This window comes from Macrotis lagotis, chromosome X (genome assembly GCF_037893015.1).
Source record: "Macrotis lagotis isolate mMagLag1 chromosome X, bilby.v1.9.chrom.fasta, whole genome shotgun sequence".
Lineage (NCBI taxonomy): Eukaryota > Metazoa > Chordata > Mammalia > Peramelemorphia > Peramelidae > Macrotis > Macrotis lagotis.
In genome coordinates this window covers 64,807,056-64,829,005 of record NC_133666.1, presented here as the reverse complement: position 1 = coordinate 64,829,005, position 21,950 = coordinate 64,807,056, and the positions used below count along the sequence as shown (strand labels likewise).

Sequence of the window (21,950 nt, the reverse complement as noted above, 5' to 3'; positions counted from 1 at the left end):
CCCCTCAGCATCAGCCTATTTGCAGATCTCAAGGATCTGTAATTTTTTTCCCTATAAGCAGGTTTGAGCTACAGAGACAGATTGGAACCCTTCCATAATAAAAGTCCTTCGAAAGACACTGTGATTGAAAAAACACATCATGCTACAGCTAACCTGGGAATAAAACTCTCATATCAGGCACTGGTAGGATGAGTTAGAACTTGCCTTTGCCTGACAAAGCCTTTCAGAACCCAGCATCATCTATGTATATGCTACCATTAAGCCAATCGAGTAGGACTTTGAGCTTTTCAGCAGCATTTAAGATGCAAAATGGTTGTTATTCTATTTTATTGCTTCTCAGGCCTCAGACCCTTTATCTAGTCTTTTAATTCCTTACTCCTCATGTGGACTGCATGATGGATGCAAGGGAGAGTGAATTATGTCGATGAAGAGTGGCATAGTTTTTGTATTCCTCAAAAATTTGACTAGCAAAGTTTGGGTGAAATTTAGAATTAATGAAGAAGAGGGTAAAATAATCTGGGAAGATAAGCTACAAGAGCCTCTGAATTTAAGACCCAAGGCAACGAAAAGGGAATCTAGCTATCCATATTAGAAGAAATGGATAATATGTTACACAGGTCCTCTATCAATGATTTCGGAGAAGCCACTGGATCAAAAATCATGCAGGATCCAAAGATCAGGCAAAAATGACCCCAAATGGGGATGGTTAATCCTGAAGAGGAAATCAAAATACAGGTGCAGTGTTATACTGTAGGTAGAGTTGTGAACTGGTCCGACCATTCTGGAAAGTAATTTGGAATTATGTTAGGAAATGACTGAAATGTCTTTACTCTTATCTAGCAATCTCACTGCTAGGCATCTATACCAAAGAAAGTCAAAGACAGAAACAAGAGAAAAAAGACCCAATAAACATCAAAATATTTTTAGTGACACTTTTTGATGAAGTAAAGACATAGAAACAAAGAAGTTGATCAAATGAATAGTGGCTAAACAAACTGTGGTAAATGAATATTAGGGAATACTGTTGTATGATAAAGAATGATGAAAGTGAAGAATTCAGAGAAGCATGGGCAAATTTGTATGAATTGATGCAAAATGAACTTAATAATCAGAAAAACAATATTCACAATGACTACAATGAAAATGGAAAGTCCAACATTAGAAGTAAAAAGATATGATCCTGAAGAAGAGAAAAGAAAATGTCCCTCCTTTTTTTTTTTGCAATGCTGGGGAATTTTGCCTTAGTTGATGGGTTGACTTTGTGGACTGCTTTTTCCCCTCCTCCTTTTTTATTCTTTGCTACAGGTTGTGAGTCTGAGGAGAGGGAAGGGAAAGATTATATTTGGATCTGTAGGTAACGTAAAAAATTAACATCAAACATTACCAAAAAGTAAAAAAAAAAACTTTTGTTGTTCACTTGTATGCAACTCCCCATGACCCCATTTGGGGTTTATTAACAAAGATACTGGAATGGTTTGCCGATTCCTTCCTCTGTTCATTTGATAGATGAGAAACTAAAGTAAACAGAGTCAAGTGACTTGCCCAGGATCACACAGTTTATACATGTCTGAGGCAAGATGGGAACTCAGAAAAAAATAAGTCTGGTTTCAAGTCCAGCACTCTATACAATTGTGCCACCTAGCTGCCCATGAGAACCCAAAGAACATTCTAATTTACATAAGTGGAAGGAGTCCCATACTGATGGGCACATATATCTAACCAAAGTGTCAAAAGCACATGTTCCTCTTTAATTGAATTCTCACTGCTTAACTATTAATACTGCAAGAATGCCTTAAAACAATGACAACAACAACCACCTGAACTGCTGTATGTTTATGTTAGTTCAGGAGAATTATGAGTTGAGTTTTGGTAGGATCTCCTGGGAATCTCCTCATTTACAGCCCTATCTCTAGGGAAAAACATTTTCTGAATTCTAAATGATGACCATCCAAACATCTGTATATCTCATAACAGTATTTGTTTTTGAAATAAGGGCAAATGGGTGCCCGCTGGTGCCCTATGCTTGGATCTTCCTTTTTAGTTGCTACTTATACTCCTCCAACATTTTCTAGTGACCAAATCCACATTAATCTCAATATTCTGGTACATGTTCTACTTTGTAAATGAGTTGAGAAATGAGTGAAACATGGAAGAAACAAATAATAGCTAAATGTTCAAAGCACTGCACACCCCACAATAATTGTACTTTAAAAAATAAGCAAGTGTGCTCATATGAAGACAGATATTCTGTACCTCCCCCATCCCCATCCTGCCTTCAGATGAAAAAAGAACGAAAATACTTCAAACATTGAAAAAATACACTGAAGAGAGCAAAAGGGAGTTTAGAAAGGGACAAAAATAGGCAGGATGATTCTGATGCTACAGTATTAAGTATGATACACATTTTTTGAAAAGAGCAAATTGCAAAATATGGAAGGTCATGCTTTCACATACAATCCTCTTCTTCTGTTCTTCTTTGTATATTAAGATGTTTTTATGTATTCTGGCAAGTTCATAAAAATAATCCTTTTTAAAAAGCATCTAATCAGTTCCAAATTTTCCTAAACTAACATGCTTATTTATTTTTGACTAACACATATGAAACAGGAATCAAAATGATAATAAATATTTAGTATTCAGATCTTTGACTACTAAAAAGAAGTGTCAAAACATTTCAATCAATCAACCAGTATTTATTGAATACCCATCAATCAAAAGCAACAAATACTTTGGCTATTATGTTCCAAGCAATACACTAGAGCCTGGGGATATAAAAAGGTGGTTTTGCCACAGCCCCTGTCTAAGTAGTTTATGATCTAGCTGAAAAGAACTTATAGAAACAATGTGAGAATTATACAAACTAACACAGCTCCACTGGATGCCCTCTTCCTCACAGGGAGGAGAATCCTAGCTTCTTAGGGGCTAGGTTAGCTTTTGACCAAATACTTAAGGGCATTTCCATAATGCCTAAAGAGTAAACATCAAAAAACATAGGAAAATATGAACCTCGGCAGGCAATTAAGCATCAGGAAGGGAGTTGATGTGATTACTGCATTTAATAGACTTTCAAAGAGCATGTCAAATGAATGACCTCTAAGAAGTCCTTCCACGGTTAAGATTGTAGCATGCCATAGTGCTCAGCAGAAAATTATAGAAGTTGTTAGGTAGATAGTACCAAGAAATTTCAGGCATTGGAAAAGACAAAGAATTTATCCTTGTAACAAGGGATTAATAGGTATTTCTGAGCCTGGGATGGTGTTCTTGTCATTCATTCCTCTCCTACATCTTATCTGGCAAAACTTGCTTTTATGTTTTTCACAGCATATGTGATCATTAACTATGTTGGGGGGAAAGGAGGCAGGGAGGAGCAGAAGGAAGAAGAAGAGTCTGTTCTTTTTGAGAGGTTACTGAGATACTGATTCAAAATCTGCTTCACGTCCAGAGCACATACCACTGTGTCAAATAACTTCTGTGTGATTGTTCCTGAGATTTGTGGAGGCCACAATTTGCTCAGGGTGGGAAAAAACACTTCGCTGGAGATGTATACACTGCTGTTGGGGGGTCATTGTTCTGAGGAAACATGTCTGACAAGACCACTGAGACTAACTAGACCCACCATTCCACATCAACTATGCCATTTCTGGGAATTGTTCCAGGATTCTGATGAACTTCTCTGGACAGGCAAAACTGGGAAGCCATTGCCAGAGGCCTAGTTTGCTGACAGTGATCAAGGTCAAAATTATGGATTATGAAGTGGATATTGTTTCCACAAAGTGCATCTGACAGTTTCTAAATCTAAGGGGAAAAAAATTTTACCCAGTGGGATCCCCAAGCAATGGCTTGCTCTACACCCATCCCCCAACAAACCACTAAAGACATGACCTCTCCCTCTCCAAGTCTCTCCTAGTGCTTTGCTTCATTTTCTCTTTGGCACCATTTTCATTCTCCCAAGTATGGCTGTTGTTTGTGTGCCTGTCTTTTCTTTAATTAGACTGTAAGCTCCTGGAGAGCAAGCTTTTGGTGCTATTTATCTTTGCATTCTCAGGGCCTGGGCCAGCACCTAATGAAGAGTGGATTAGCCTTAGAAAAAAAAATTGTTGAGCCAAATCAATTGTCCTGACTACTCAGAATTTCCAAGAACACCTCCAACCCAGCAAATTGACAAAGATATCAAAAGATGCGAACAATCAATGTGACAAGAATTGGGGAAAGCCAGCCTCATTAATTCATCCTTGGTGGAGTGGTGACTTGGTAGAACAATAAAGTTCCTTACAATGCCCATTCCCTTTGCTTCAGAGATTCCTCTGCTACATGAAGAACTCAAGGACTGAAAGAAAATCCTCAATATACATCAAAATATTTATAGCAGGACCTTAGTGTTAGCATAAAAACTAGAACTAGAAGAGATGCCAATAAGTTGGGGAACAGCTAAACAAATTGTGCTATGTGAATATAATTCAATAGCAGTATGCTATAAGAAATGGTAAACATGCTAAATGCAGAGAAGCATGCAAAGACTTAGATGAAGTGGAGCAAAATAAAGTAAGCAGAGCCAGTAAAATAATATTGAGAATGATAACTACATTAATGGAAATAACGATCACCACAAAACAATAAAAACAAAATTTTATAAAGAAATTTTTCAAGTACAAATTAGAAACAACAGGCTTGAGATGAAAGGACACTTCTCTAAGTTCCTTTGCAAAACCCAGGGGACAGTGTATATGTTTTTGTGTGTGTGTGTGTGTGTGTGTGTGTGTGTGTGTGTGTTATAAAAGTGTATAATATAGTAAATAATGTCACCATTTTAAAAGAATATATTGATTGGTTTACTGAGTTTCTTTTTCTCTTTTCTGAAAAATTCTTTGTTTTAAAAAATGACTCTGAGAGGGGGCAAGAGAGAGATGCCTGAGTATATGTAGGCGATACAAAAACAACTTCCTAAAAAATCATCAATAAAATTCTATTTAAAAAAAAGAACTTACCTGAATGCTATAATTTTCACCCTAAGCACTCTTTTCAAGGTTCAAGGCTGCTATTACAGACAGGAAGAAGAGAAGGAACAGGGAGGAAAAAAATCTGCTTCTCTGTCCCTAAATTGGGTGAAATCTAGGTTACAGAAAGGGGAGGTGGTCTTCCAAGACAATATATACAGTGGCTTTTTTATTAAGAATTCTAGATTTGTGATCATGGTGGTTTTCTAGCCAAGAAAAACAAGGAAAAAGAAAAGATGTATTAACCCTGAGAGCAGAAGGTGAAGGTCTGAACGCTTAAGGAAAGTCATTTCCTCAGCAGATCCTAACTCAATTCTTGGTATCAATGAGTTCTTGGACTTACTTCTCAGAAAAAATTCAATTTAGTTAATTAAAGCACTAATTACAGCAGTCACCTTCTATATTGTTTTACCAAATGTGTGCCATGGTAGAAAGCATATGTCAAGGAGTCTACTTAACATATAAACTGCTAGACAGTTTCATTATGAAATGGAGAAATCAAACTCTCTACATATCACCCCAAATAAAAACTCTAGATTACCTGCAAAATTCTGGCACAGTATTTGGCTCTGTTACCCACAGCAATCGGAAAACAGAGTTTTACTTCGTATCTTGGATACTAACCTGTACACTGAAAACAGAGAACACATGTAGATACTTGCTGCTGATAGACAAACTGATAGCATTTAGACCATTAACAAAATCCTCCTTGTTCATGTTATTTAGGTTTTAAAGGCTTTGATAAACTTAGAATGACTTTTTAAATTTAGGTAGATATACCGAGTTGGTCCTCAATAACTGTATGATCTTTACTAATATTTTATACATAATCCTATTAAGAAGCAGGGGGAGGGGCTGGCAGAGTCAAGATGGCAGAGAGAAGTGAGGAAACTACTGGAGTTCTCCCAATTTCCCTGAGGAATAATGTTAAATCAAGCCTCTGAAAGAATTGTAGAGTAACAGAATCCACAAAAATATGGAGGGAAATAATTTTACAGCTCAAGAGAATTTAGTAGAACTCCAGGAATAGAATGTCTCACTTGCGTAAAAGCCAACCCAGCACAGGTGGTATCCAGCTAAGCCAGCAGGAAACTGTTAGTCACAACATACATCAGCAACCAAGGCCCATGGTCCAGGCTCAGCATGTCAGTTGTGAGGCCTCTAGCCCCAGGGCAGCAAATAAACTGCCAGCCATGTAACTGAGGGTGAGACTAAGCCAGGTGGGCCATCTTAGAGCAGTGGATAAGTCGCTAACCTCAGAGGATCCAGCACAGAAATCCAGTAACCAGATCACTGGCACCCAGTCCAAGAAGCTTGAAATAGTACTCCCCATTTCCCAGGAGCAGAGCTCCATCTTTAAAAATTGACTGAAAAACCAAAAAAGAGCCCTGACCCTAGAAAGTTACTATGATGACAGAGAATATCAAAATATAAATCCACAATAGGACAAAACTGTCAAAATGCCTACATGCAAAGCCTCAGAAGGGAATATTAATTGGTCTCAAGCCCAAAAAGTCCTCTTCTAAGAGGTCAAAAACGATTTTAGAAATTAAGTAAAAGAGTTAGGAGAAACAATAGAAAAAGAAATGAAAGTTATACAAGAGAATTATTTTAAAAAGACTCAAAAGCTTGAAAAAGGAAACGAAAATTGAATGAAGAAATCAACTCTTTCAAAAATAGAATTGGTCAAATGGAAAAGAAAGTACATAAGTTAACAGAAGAAAATAATTCCTTTAAAATTAGGCTGGACAAGTGGAAGCTAATGATTTTATGAGACATCAGATATCAGTCAAACAAGTTCAAAAGAATGAAAAAAAATAGAAGAAAATGGAAAATACCTCATGGGGAAAAAATTACTGACCTGAAAACAGAACCAGGAGAAATCATTCAAAAATTATTGGACTAACCTGGAACAATGATCAAAATAGGAGCCTGACAGTATTTTTCAGGAAATTATCAAGGAAAACTGCTCTGAAAATCTAGAACAAAAGATTAAAAGAGAAATTCAAAGAACTCCTGAAAGGGATCCCAAAATATAAACTCTGAGAATATTGTAGCCAAATTCCAGAACAGATTAAGGAGAAAATACTGCAAGCCACCAGAAAGATACATTCCAAATAGTAATGAACTGTAGATAGAATTACCCAGTATGGAACAACTTCTACATTAAAGGATAGGAGGGTTTGGAATATATTCTGAATGGCAAAGAAACTTAGATAACAACCTAAAATCAACTGCACAGCAAAAATGAGCATAATCTTTCAGTGGAAAGGATGCATATGCAATGAAATAGGGGACTTTCAAATTTACCTGATAAAAAGATCAGAGCCAAACCAGAAAATTTGATCTTCAAATACTGGACTCAAGAGAAGCATTAACAGGAAAGAAAAAACCATGGTTTTCAATAGGGTTAAAATGTTTTTATCCCTGCAGGGGAAGTTAAATACTTATAATTCTTGAGAACCATATCCCTATTATGACAGTTCAAAGAAGTATACTTAAACAGAGTGTGGGTAGAAGTTGACTGTAGTGTGCAGATCAAAAAAAATGAATTAAGGGATGAAAATAAGCATTGTACTAGGAGAAAAGAAAGGGGAGAGGGAGATAGGGTCTCATAAAAAAGCATTACAGTTTATAGAAAGAAGGATGGGGGGTGAGTACTGTTTGAACCTTTGTCTCATTGGTTTTGACTCAGTGGGAATACTAAGCCTTCCTCTTCTAGTTCATGGAAAGAATTCCCAAGGCTTGTGTCCTGAAGCCTTGTCTATGCTTCTAGTTAAGGTACACCAAGCTTCTAGTAAGGCTCCTGGGTTTGCCTTTTCTTCAGTTCTCACTCAGGTTCATTTTAAGACTCTCACCAAAGAACAAGGTAATCCTTTTATTCCTCCATAACTGATTTTATTTCCAACAGAAGCTATTCTAAATTTTCTCTTCCTTTCTAAAGCCATGCCTCTTTCCTCCTCCCCCTCTTCTTTCTTCGTAAAGTATTTAGTCTCTTTACTGAGAAAATAGAGACATTTAGTATGATTTCCATCTTCTCCCATTTTCTTCATCATATCTCTTTCTCTCCTCCTTTTTCCCATTTCTAATCCAAGTTGCTCTTTCTCCGTGCCCAGACTAACCCACACATGAAAATTTGATATAGTCTGTCAGTTGGTTGATGAGCGTTTATCAAGTGCCTCCTGCTAAGTAGGTCCTGGACTGTCTTTTTGACTTTTTGGATCTTCAGTCAACTCTTCTCTTGTCCCTTCTCTTGAATCTTCAAACTCTTCCTATCACTTCGTTCTTTACCTACTACCTTTCAGATATGCTCGTCTCCTTCATCCTTTAATATATTTCACTAAATCCACATAAATTATCATCATTTCTGTACATGACCAATAAAGTCCAAGAGCAAGAGATAGAAAGAGAAATTCCATTTAAAGTAACTGTAGACAACATAAAATATTTGAGAATCTACTTCCCAAGACATATCCAGAAACTATATTCATACAGTTGCAAAATACTTTTGACTCAACTAAAGTCAGATCTAAACAACTGGGAAAATGTCAACTGCTCATAGTTAGACTGAGCTACTATAATAAAAATGACAATTCTACCCAAATTAAATGACTTATTCACGCCATACCAAAGTACTGAAGAACTATTTTACAGGCATAGCAAAAATAGTAACAAAATTCACCTGGTCAAGAATATCAAGGGAATTAATGGGAAAAAATGCAAAGGAAGGTGACCTAGTCCTACCAGATCTAAAACTATATTATAAAGCAGCAGTCATCAAAACTGTCTAGTACTGGCTAAGAAATAGAGAGCTAGATCAGTGGATTTGATTAAGTACAATACAAAAGAAACAATATTAAATGACTAAAGTAATCCAGTGTTTAATAAGCCCAAAAGACACTAGGCTTTTGGGATAAGAACTCATTATTGGACAAAAACTGCTGGGAAAACTGGAAAATACAATGGTAAAAACTAGTCAAACACTCACACCTCACACCCTATACAAAAATAAGATTAGGATTTAAACCTAAAGGATGATGCTATAGATCAATTAAGAGAACAAGAAATACTCCACCTGTTAGATCCATGGAGGAGAAGAAATCTGTGACCAAACAAGAGATAGAGCACAAGATAAATTCCAAAATGCATGATTTGTACTATATTAAATTAATAATTTTTGCACAAATAAAGCCAAACAGCCATGATTAGAAGAAATGCAGAAAGCTGGGTGGGAAACAATTGTCACAATTACTGTTTCTGATAAAGGACTCATTTCTAAAATATAAAGAGAACTGAATCAAATTTATAAGATTTTAAGTCATTCATCAATTGATAATTAGTCAAAGGATATTAACAGGCAGTTTTCAGATGAAGAAATTAAATCTATTTATAGTCATATAAAAATGCTCCAAATTATTATTGATTAGTGAAATGCAAATTAAAACAACCCTGAAATAACATCTCATACCTATCAGAAGGGCTAAGATGACAAAAAATGAAAATAATGAATGTTGGGAAAACTGACACATAACACATTGTTAGTGGAGTTGTGAATTGAATAAACCATTTCAGAGAGCAATTTGGAATTATACCCAAAGGGTAATAAAAATTATACCCATTGATCTAGCAATCTAACTACTAGGTTTATATGCCAAAGAGATTAAAAAAAAAACTTTCACTAGTTCCCACCATCCCATCAAGCTACTGTCCTATATCTCTCCTTCCTTTCTCAACCAACCTCGTTGGAAAAGTCATGTATCTACTTGCTGCCTCCAATTTCTCTCTTTTTGCTCTTTAACCCTTTGCAGGGCTTCTGACTTACTATCAAAACTGCTTTTTCCAAAATTTGAAATGCTCTTATTGCAAAATTTCATGTCTTTTCTCAGTCCTAATTCTTCAAGACCTGTTGTCTAGTGGCAGTCCCAGGTTCACTGACACTACTCCCTCCTCTCTGGGTTATCACAGTTCTCAACTTCCGGGTCATCCTTTATCTACTGTCTCCCTGCTCTTTCTCAGTCTTTTCTGGCTCATTTCTATAGCATGACCTCTAACTGTGGGTGTCTCTAAGGAACTGTGTGTACCAGGCCCTCTTTTCTCTACTCTGTTTCTTCTCAGTAATGTCATGAGCTCCCCCAGTTTAAATATCACTTAAATGCTAACAAGGATCTACAGCTCCAGTACTGGTCTCTGCCTAGCTTCAGTCCTGCAGAGATTTTCAACTGGGCACTCTGTTGACACCATGAATTTAACATGTTGACATCTGAATGCACTTTCTCCTAAATTCTCTTCCTCTTGCAAACTTCCCTATTTTTGTTGAAGGTGCCTCACTTCAGTTCCACGGAGGAGCCATGCATTTGCCAGATATGACGACTTTTTACTCAATAACATCTTTCCAAACTAACCTCTACTCACATTGCTCGTCACCTCTTACCTAGATGACTACCACCTAATTGGCTCCCTGCCTCAAGTTCATCCTACTTACTGGTAGCAAATTAATTTTCCTTAAACGCAGGTCTGACCATTCAGTTGGCTCCCATAGCTCCCAATTGCCTCTGGAATTAAAAATTAAGTCCTATATTTAGTTTGGAAACCCTCACAAACTCACACAACTTTCTGGCTTCCTTAGACTCTATACTGGTCTCCTTTATGTTCCTCACTCACACTGCTTCATCTCCCACCTCTGTCTTTACACTGGATGTAGCACAGTGGGTGTTTAGTAAGAACATGTCCCTTGTCCCATGACCAACTTTTCCTCTCACCAAATTCTGCCTGCATCATTCCTAGCAGCACATAGGGCAAGTCTGAATTAAATGGGTCCAACAAAAGACCCAACATGAGTTTCCTCAGGGTCTACTCTTAGGGCTTGAGCGATATTGGAGAAAGGCAAGGCCTTCTTCTGTGTCCGAGTCTGAAGATCCACAAGTCTTTAGACTTCAGCTATTCACTTCCCACACTACTGTGAATGCTGGCTGAACAGAGAAGCTCTCTATAAGTTCTGTTCTCAAATCCTAGGACTCCAATGAATCAAGAGGAAGAGGAGGGACCCTTTAGAAATAGATCCTCTGGAGGATTAAACAAGGTAATGTACTTGAGAACTACTTTAAAACTGTAAAGAACCCTATGAATAAAAGGTGACTTGTTATCCAATCACAAGACATTTCCTTCTGCATAATCTAAACAGGTAACAAAGCATTTCTTTCAAGTTTACATTTGGCCACTTAAAGTATGTTTAAAATAACAATCTGGAAAATCTTTAAACATAAATCAGATGTGAGCAATCATCCCAAAAGCCTCCTTGCTCTTATATGAATTAGTGGGGTGGGAATATAATTACTAATGAGATCCAGATCATTGATACTAATACTCAAAGACTTCAACCTTTAGCCAGGCCTGAGATTACAGAAAGAAATAAGTTTAAAGAAAATTCAAATATAAACAGTTGTTAAAAGGCAACATTTCAAAATCCTTTGAAGGTGGATGGATGAGTTTAACAATTTCTTCTGCTTCTGTTTCTTCTTCTGCTTCTTCTGTTTCTTATACTTTCACTCTCTCATACTCTCATACTCTGACACTCACTTTCATACTCTGACACTCTCACTCTCACACTCTCACTCTCACAATCTCTCTCTCACTCTCTCCCTCCCTCCCCTCTTCTTTTTTTTTAGGTTTTTGCAAGGCAAATGGGGTTAAGTGTCTTGCCCAAGGCCACACAGCTAGGTAATTATTAAGTGTCTGAGATGCCACCTAGCCACCTCTTCCCCTCTTCTTTATACATCAAAAACTCTCATTTCAATTGGACAAGTTGAAGAATAGTAGATAGCTAAGTTTTAAGTAAAGCCTAGCAACCCCAACACCTCAGGGAGGCACATTGAATCTTACAAATTACTAAACTAAGAATTAGAATTGGAGACTGAGGGTCACACAGTTAGTTAACAGTTCCTTACACAAATAAAGAGGAGTTATTTCCTTTTTTCTTCTCCTTGTGTCCAATATAGATAGTGCCTCTTTGGGAAGCAATAGGTTTCTTTCACTTTATACACTATGTGTTACCAGAAATTTTGTATGTAAACCAAATGTCTGTAGATTAAATACATTTTGAATGTCATACATACAGGGTTGAGTTTAGATGATTTAAAGAAATCTTATGATCAACATCTTCTTTTAAGGAAAAGAATGCTTTTGAAAGACAACAAAAAAGGATTTTCCTCCAGATTACTGACTTTATAAGCCTGCATTTATTTCCCTGGGTAAGGTTCTCTAAAACTGAAGTATACTTATATACATTTAGGGAAAAGATGGGACAGAGACAAGACTCCTCATGGAAATAGATTTCAGTCAGTTACATAGCATTTGTTTAGTAAATGCTGCAAGCTGGCCACTGTACTGAATCCTGGCCATAGAATGGACAGTCCCTTCCCTCGGAGAGCTCACAGTGTAATTTGGGAGCTGGAAAGCAAACAGCCATGTAGAGTATAGATATAGTATTGATATGGTAAATACAAAAAATACAGAATAGCTTGGAGCTCATTTCTGAGGGAGGCCCTGACCTTGGGATGGCCTCCTTTCCCTTGTCTAGGTAAGTCACAGGTGAGAAAGTACCTTCCCCAAAGGAAACTGGCACATTCTTTGCCATTTCAAAGTTTCACCCAAACTGACTAGTCTGGTTTAGGCTGTCTGCCAGTGTAGTCATCAAAAAAGAATGCTGCCTGATGTTCTATTGCCCCTCCTGTCCTGGGGGAAGTAGGCAGGCTGTGGGCCATAAATAAACATGTTCAATGCTTTTTAAATTTCACAAGGAATATAGAGTAAACTTTCAATGATCTACGCTAATGGAGGGGAACCGTGGCATGGTTAATTCAAAATGGCAAATAATCTCCAAATCATTTATTTAGATTTGGAAAGCAATTGAAAATCCTCTGGGGCCTGGAAGTGTGAGTCATCAGTCAAGAAGATTAGAAAGCGATATGGCGTCAGAGCCACCTCTCTGAACAGCTGCGTCAGACTTGGCTCTGTGGGTTTGCATGGGCCAGGGTCAGAGGCAGAGGCCCCTGGAATGTCTATTTTCAGGATGTAAAGCTAAGGTGCAGGCATCCAGGAAGCAGAAAGCAATGAAGGAAAAAAGATGAAAAATGTGTTCCATTTTCTCTTGAAAAGGATAGGGATTTTAAAATCCTACAATACCACCCTTCTCCCTCCCCCAAGCTTTAAAAACCACATCAAGTCTCTAGAATGCAATTAACCACTGCTGCAATAGTCTGGGACATCAAAAATATATTCCAATTGGGTAGCTTGTATACCTGACATTTGGGGGGGGGGGGTGGAAGGGGGAACAGAGACCTGACTACACCAGGTGGGGAAGAGGCGACCTGGAGTAAATCTGCACCATAGACTACCCTCTGTTAGTCGTTTTCAAAGGTTAAAACCTCCAGATAATGGACTCAATAGTAAATCCTTTGCATTGTTAAGAAATCTGAGCATGTGTACAATTACAAACAACACCCCCCAACCCCAACCTCTTGTTAATTTTTTTACCATAAATCAAAACCTCAGTCTTTGTCTTAAAGAAATGGGAGTAGGCGGGAAGGGGGTTAGGGATGACTCTTTCCAGGGAATTGCCCACAAAGCTCTGTGTTCTCAGCTCTGTTCCTCCAGGGGCATAAGAACTGGCCAGGCAGCTTGGGAGTAGCCACTGAAAAACCCAGAGAGGGCTGAGCAATCCAGTTAGGCAAATGATTTGGAATTTTTCCCAATGACTTTTGTTTGACATATTAGCTTGTGAGAGTGTCAGGGGAAATCATGAAAGTGCATCTAGGTGGCATAGTGGATATGGACTGAAGTCAGGAAGACCTGAGTTCAAATTTAGCTTCAGACACTTATTAGCTGTAGGACCTTGGGGAAGTCACTTCACCCTATTTGCTTCACTTTCCTCATCTGTAAAATGAACTGGAAAAGGAAATGGCAAACTACTTTAGTATCTTTGCTAGGAAGACTCCACAAGGAGTCCGACACAACTGAAAAACAGCTGAGCAGCAATAATACAATTTGAGTCAATTAATATCTTACACAAGCAGCTTAAAATAGGATTCGCAGTATTAGTTCCCATATTTTTCTGGTTATGGCAGGGATCTTGCCCTATTGAAGAAAAACCAGAAATGTTCCAGAGATATATTTCCTCCAAGTCTAGAAAGGGTAGCTTATGTATTTCTACATCCCATAACCATTATCCTCCTTCAAGAGTCTACTGAGGTGTTCCTCTACCTTCTCCAGTCAGCTCCCCAGATGGGGAGCTCTCTCTCTCCTCCAAGTTCCCTCTAATTGCCCCTTTTTTGGTAAGTGTCTCAGGCCCCTTTAGAATGGAGGCTCCCTGAAAGTTAATCTTCACAGAACCTAGCAGATTATCTTCTTAGAAAATTCCAAGCATCTGAAAATTATTTGTTGAGTTGAATTGAAAAGAAGATTGGAAAGAGACACTGAAGGGCAAAAGTAATTTGCCCAAGGATATAACTCTTCTTATATCCTCTCTATGCCCATCAACAAGTACATTCTCAGTTCCCTCCTTTAGACATTCAGTTCTCATCTGAACCTAAAGTTTGCTCATGTCAACCTATCTAAGAAAGATGAGGGCATATTTCCTGCTATCTGCCTTTGGAAATTAAGGGTACAGCAATAGTCCAAGAAGCATATCATTGCATTGGTCCCCACTGAGGAAAAAAGTGTGGATAAGTACATATTTGTTTTTTTTACACACGTGCCTATATATGTATTTCCCAGCAGCCCTCATCACTTCCCCTCTCACACATACTTTCCCACCTGTCATTTTCTTTTACTTCTCCACTACAAAGTTCTAGTATTTCTAGGAGCACATATTCAGTGATTACCAGGTCCAAATACAAACTCTTCTGGTAGGCATTCAAAGCCTTTCTAACCTAGTCTTCCCTGAATGTGCCCCCAATCCCAGATTCCCTTCCTTCTGCCCCCCCCACATTTCTTAACACTTTTATTGCCCATCATTTTAATGTCGAGTGGCTCTGAGTTCCTTGACTGTTTCAGGGCCAAGACATTCCATCTTCAGCCGCCAGCATTCTCTCTGGACTGTCTCTGGGCCTGCAGTGCTCTACCTCATCAATTCTTCCTACAGACCTCATTGGCTTCCTTCAACTTCCAAGAAAAATCCCCCTTTCTATAAGAAGCCTTCCCCAGCCCCTCACAATTCTAGTAACTTCCCTCTGAATTATTTGCTGTTTCGTTTGTCGCTAGCTTGTTTGTATATGTTGGTTTGAAAGTTGTTTTCCCTATTAGCCTGAGATCTCCCTGAGGGTAGGACAGGTCTTTTGCCTTCTCTGTAGCATGGGCTTCATGTTGCATGGTGACCTTAGTTCAGGCAGGTTCACAATACAGATGACATTCAAATCTCAATCTGCTACTCACTCGTTTTCATTTTACAAAGGAGATGGGGGCACGGATGAGGGGTCAATTAAATGGTCTTGAAGGTTATTTCCAACACTAAAGAAAGTTATAATCCTAACTGCTTTCCTCACAACTCTTTGAGGTAGATGGTATTTGGTCAGTCAGTAAACATTTATTGAGCACCTACTATGTGCTAAGCACTGGGGCTCCAAAGAAAGCCCATGGACACAGTCCTTGTCTTGGAGCTCAGGGCTGTGTTCATTTTACGGATGAGAATGCTGAGGCTCCTGAAAGGAAAATGACTCCCACCAAGGTCTTCCATTTTCACACGAGTGCTTTTTCCCTGAAGTCCCCATCTCTGGGTGACTAGATGTAGGTCACTGTCAAGAATTCTGAAGAGAAAACTCAAGGAATGAGAATCTCAGGGCCAGCTGGAAATGAATTTAAGTGATCTGAAACCAGTCGAGTTTACATATCCATATACAAACCAGCAATCTTTTTAGCTTCTTCCTGCCCACTTTGATCCTAAGAACTCAGGATAAGGAAATGGAATAGAGCTTAGAAGTCATCCACTCCAACTCCTTCATTTTACATATAATGAAACTGAGGCTCAGGGAGGGGAAGTGACTTGCTCAGGGTCACCCAGCTGCTAAGTAGAAGAGTGAAGATTTGGATTCAGGTTCAATGACTCACAACTCAGTCCTCTGGAAGCTGCCTCCTGATCCTGGCTCCATGACTGTAATGCCAGGAGCAGGATCTCCTTACTGATGTGGATGGTGCTCCTCTACTCTAAACTTATGTAACAGTTTCATTTGTGTAAATCTTGTCGGCCTGGAAAAGGAGGGTGCCTTCCTGTTCATTTTGAAACCTCCCATGAGATAGTTAATGTGAATAGGGCCCCAATGATTTCACACACTTGAGTGTGACCCTTAGGGAGCAGAGTCCATTTAACTGGAGTGGGCCTTTTTCATTTGGATGCCCTAAACCACTAATTGGTTTCAATATGCACAATGGAACGCTGTGTAGAAAAGGAACAGGACCTTGGCCCCAATTAGTTTTCAACGGGTGATGCTTTTCACTAATTACCCAGCAAGCTGCACCCTTCTAAAGCAGAGTTTAAGCCCTGGGAGTACAACTCTGGTAGATAAGAAATGATTGCATTCCAAGGACAAAACCAGAGTTAACAGTGCTTTGTTTCTGTCACTTTGAGGATCCAAATGACTTTTTGTTTTATTAAACTATAAACAGGAGTGGGTGGGAGAGAATAAATGCAATGAAAGAGACAGCCATCTAGGTTTGTGGGCATCATTATCTTTTCTATAGAAATCCTACCCATGTAAATCAGGCTAAGTCTATTATAATTTCTATCAGTTATCTGGGCCAAATATGTAATCCCATTAGTTCTGACAAAGGTCAGGAAACTCAAAATAATCACTACATACAGTAGTATGTTTTAATTTCCTTCATTGATAATTCGGATCCTCAGAGTTGCTGCCTTTCAAGGCCTTACTGGATCAAGCATCAATCTTCACAAGAAGAAAGGAAGGACAATTTCCAACTAAGGAAATTGGTCTGGATTAAGACTACCTACAGAAAAATGAGGTCAGTTCAGGAGAAAAGGGCAAAAGGGAACAAAGAGTTTGAACAGACTGTTTTCTTTCTACCAGTATCTCTTTCAATCAAGTCAAAAAGGACCAAAATAAGGCCGCACCTTTTGACTACCAACTTTCAACACCTTTGGAAGTTAGCATGCATTACTAAAATAAAGCATGGCACTGTTCCATTCTGTGTGACCTTGGACAAATCACCTCACCACCATCAGCCTGTTTCATCAAATACGCAATGAGTTTGATAATACCTGCTTTGCTTGCTTTATGAGATCTTGAAGGAACAAAGTACATGGTGGACAGTAAGCAAAGTCCCTTGGAAACTGTAAAGTGTCAAACAAATGTAAACTAGGTGGTGCAGGGGATAGAGGACCAGACCAGAGTCAGGAAGACCTGAGTTCAAATCTAGCCTCAGACACTTGATACTTACTAGCCCTATGATCTTGGCCAAAACACTTAATCCTGACTGCCCAGAACTATCTCCAGGTGTCCTGATTTATATCTGGTCACTGGAGCCTGATGAGTCCAAAAGAGAAAATGAGGCTAATGACTTGGCACCACACCCCCTAATTCAAATTAAATTCACTTGCTTGTCATTGCATCCCCATCTTGGTATCATGGTCTTCTTTGACAATGAAGGACTAAAATCATGAGTTATGATAATTAACATAGGAGGAAGATGTTGGCACAATAGGATTCAAGTCTCAAAAGAGAAATAATTACTTTCTTTTAGGTTTTTTGCAAGGCAAATGGGGTTAAGTGGCTTGCCCAATGCCACACAGCTAGGTAATTATTAAGTGTCTGAGACCGGATTTGAACCCAGGTACTCCTGACTCCAAGGCTGGTGCTTTATCCACTACATCACCCCAATAATTACTTTTTAAGCATGAAAAAGGAAGCCTATCTAAGCTTGAGCTCTATCCAATCTCCAACTGAGAGACTTGAGGACTGGAAAATTAGACCCCAAATATACCTTTAATTGTCAATTTTCTGATCCTGTTCTCTCCTTTCTGTCCTAAATTTTGCTCCTCTCGTGCCCCAATGCAATTCGACCTATCCGATACAATTCTCATATTATAATTAACAAATGTGATTTCATTGTATAGCTCTTTCTCTGTTGCTCCTTTCTTACAACATTCAAAGAGACCTGGGTTCTCCCAGATGATATGGCATTCCCGATCCTCTTCTGTAGCACTAGTAGCTCCTTTTCCTCCTAGATGCTTTTTCATCTTTGTTTTTGTGATACTGCTCTCTTGGTTCTCCCTCCTACTTATCTGGATCACTCTTTTTAAATCTCTTTTTCTTGCATTTGATCAATTTGTGGGTTAGGGGGACCACTAACTTAATCTTTCTCTACACTTTCTCACTTCATTAACTCCCTGTAGTTTTAATTACATGCACACATATGTGTGTGTCTATATAGATATATAACATTCTGCTTTCTTTCCTAGTCTTATACCACCAGGTGCCTCCTGGACATTTCCTACCAGATGACCCATAAACATAAATAGTTCCAAAACAGAATTTTCACTCCATCCCCTGTCCCACCAAATGCACCCTTCTTCTAAACATTTTGTAATTCTGTAAAGGATAGTGCCATTTTTTTCTCATCCCGGTGTGCAATATGTTAGATTTATCCTCAACTCCGCACTCACCATACATCCTATCAGTTGATGAACTCTTCACAATTCGACCTCCATAACATCACTCACCTCTAATCCATTGTTACTATTTTCATAGCCATCCCTTTACTTTAGAACTTCATCACTTCCACACTACCACAATGAACTCTAAAATGGGCTCTTCATTGGACTCTCTGTATTACAGTCCTTCGTACACACAGCTTCTAAAGTGATTTTCTTTACAAGTTGATGTGCTGGTGTCATTCACCTACTCCAGGAGTGGGGTAAGTCCAGGTTGTATAAGGCCCGAAAAATCATTTGGTGGGGGTGCTTCCACAGCAACGGCAGGCAGAAGTCAGAATTCAATAAATCTAGGAGCTTTTTAGGGGTGAATTAATTAACTGTTTGACCAAATAAAGCAGAGCTAATTTTGAAGTGGATAATTTTGTATGAATGGAGAATGATATTATAAATATCCAAATGGCCCTTGCCAGAAAAAAAGTTCCCCCCCCCACCTCCACCTTGGCTGATGAATTTCAATGATTCTTTCTCTGTTGCATCTAGGATGAAGGAAGCTCCTGCCCTTGAGCTTTTCAATAATCTTCCCAACCTGTCCCTCAATAACCATACTTCCCTTCATGCATTCATTCTCAGGTCCAGCAAATTGGCTTTCCCTCTTTTCTTTCAGCAAAGTGCTCTATAGTCTTTCCCCTATGTGTCCCCATGTCTACCATGTACCCTTTCCTCTGGTAGAAGTCTTGGAGAAGCGCTCAGTTCTTTTTGCACTCAGATTGAGGACTTTCTTTCATATAGATCTGTTCCTACCCTCCAGTAACTTGGATGCATTGAGATTTATTTACTATATATTCACAATGTTTATTTATGTGTTGTCTCTCCTTACAAAACGGGAGCTCCTTGAGGACACAGACCATTTTATTTTTGTCTTTGAATCTCTAATACCTAGAACAGTACTAACATGTAGCAGTCACTTAATAAATGCTTATTTGTTGATTTATTATAGCTGTCTGTCCTCTCATTAAAATGCCACGATTTTATAAATCTTTAAATATCCAGAAAACCAGAGAATTCCTAATTCTTTTTGATAGGAAAGACTAATAATTAACTTGTCACATGCATATAAGTTACACTAAGACCAAGTACTATTATGAAATTCCTCTTTATTGCAATGGAACCAATTTTTACATTTTTTTAAAATTAAAAACCCTTTTAATTGTGATGCTGTGACTATCTAAATTACATAATGATGGTAGGGAACACTGTATCTAAGATTCTTTTATTCTAATGGTGCTAAGTAATATAAACAGTGATATACTATGAAGATCCTGCCCTCCAAGAGCTTCCAAGTGAATTGTAGAGAGATAATGTGCTCATAAATATGACAGTATGAAATGGACAGATTAGAGGTAACAAAGACTTCAGAGGAGTCTTTGAAAAAAACTTTCAGAGAGCTGGGCCTTCAAAAACGGACAGATTTTTGATCTTTGAGTCAAGTTTAATATAGTAGGTAGGGGGGAACCATTGGAGGTCTTTGAGTAGAGAAGTGACAGGTCTTTTTCAGTAGTCCTTGTAGTAGTTAGACCAGATGATTTGACTTATTGGGTAAAGCTGAGATTACAGAAATCATTAGATGGTTCATTTGCATGAATAGAAATTCCACAATAGCATTAGCTTCCTTAAAATTGTGAACAGGCAAACCAATAAGCAGGTTGACCACGTGCTCATGTTTTCACCTTAGCACCCTCTTATTCACTATTTACACAAATGAAGCTCAATAGATAGAACTTGGCATGCTGTAAGTCAAAATGGTACACCTTCCGGAAGAAATACAAATTGTAATTGCAATTGATCAGGTTTAAAGAAAACCAAAAACTAGAATACAAAAATTGTGATTGTCAAGTACCAAGGAGGAAACAAAAGCCTTTTAGGCCAACTCTCACCTCTACCTGAAACAATCCAGTCCATCAGACAATAATGAACTTCAGAGAAATGGAGATATATCAGTTTTCAAGTGTAACAACCAGCTTAGATCATAATAATTAAGAAGTGCACTGACAACCGAGATCTGCTGCCAACTAAAACTGCCTATTACCATTTTTTATACAAAGTATTTGGCATTTTCAATAACTTGGTATATGTGTAGAGTCAGCTTTAGGCTGTTCTCCATTCAGTCGGGATACTACAGATATAAGATCCTGCAACTTTGTGAAAAGGTTCGAAGGTTCCCAGATGGACGAGTTTAAAACCAACCCTCATTTGCCGCAGTGTGCTTCAGCAGTCACTATGGCAGAATTGACCTTTCTGTATTAAGCACTGAATATACTTTTTCTTGACAAGCCATCCAATTGACTTCCAAAGGCTCAGAAGGTACTGGGATCTACACTGCAAAATCTGAGATGGCTACTTACACAAAGAAGGTAATTATTAAACACCATCCGTTTTTAGAAGGAGTGAAGGTCTAGACAGGGGAACAACATGACATATGCCCTGTCTAGAAGACGTGCTTGTGATTCCAGCCGAGTGCTGCCTTTGATAATGTGGTTGTTGTGCCTTGGGTTGTTCCCCTGTGTTCTCTGCTGATGGATGCCCTTTCACTGGTTACTGCTCCCTGTTGAAAGTCACTGTTGTCAGCATCATGGCATAACATGACTAGTGTCACCCCCCCCATAATGATGCTGCTGCTGAAATAGACATGGCATAGAAAAGAAAAGGCAGCATCCGTCATCAGAGAAAAGGAAGAAGTCCAGAGTCATTCATTTCTAAGGAAGACTGAAGGGCCTCCAATGGGGACAAAGCATCTCTGTGACTTAGAGGCACAAGCTGAAACCAACCAAGGTCATAATCTCATATCCGACCCATCAAGTTCACATTTAAGAAATGTACCACATGACGAGGAGTTGCTGTCCTGGTTTGTCACAATCATAAGGACTTTGCTGAATTTGTCAACATACCTATTAGCATTTTAATCCCTAAAATAAGACCTATCTTTCTAATCTGCTTTAGACACTGAAAAGAAACAGGGTATTCTCAATTGATTACCATGTAGACAATAATCCTGGAAAAAAAAAAACCCAATCTAGATGATTTATTCAAAGTCTGTCTCTAGTTCAAACAGCAGAAATGAGGGTCATTTGGATTTTTTTCTTCCTTAATAAGAATCACATGTGACCAAGGACCAGTCTTATAACTGATGTGAAATGCAGTAAAGTATGGGATTTTCCTACATAATGGAAATGTCTTTTTATCACTCACAAGGTTCACATGGGTGCAGGAAAAACAAAACCAAACAAACATCCTAGAGG

General features: G+C 38.5%; 1 protein-coding gene and 1 pseudogene across 4 annotated transcripts in view; both read right to left on the bottom strand.

Annotated features, from left to right (window-relative positions):
- DIAPH2 (diaphanous related formin 2) overlaps positions 1-21,950 on the bottom strand; it is an 857,560-nt gene that overhangs the window by 55,926 nt on the left and 779,684 nt on the right. The gene's annotated exons all lie outside the window — the stretch shown is intronic.
- The window catches only part of LOC141499687 (eukaryotic translation initiation factor 2D pseudogene), a 91,735-nt pseudogene that overhangs the window by 28,910 nt on the left and 40,875 nt on the right, over positions 1-21,950 (bottom strand).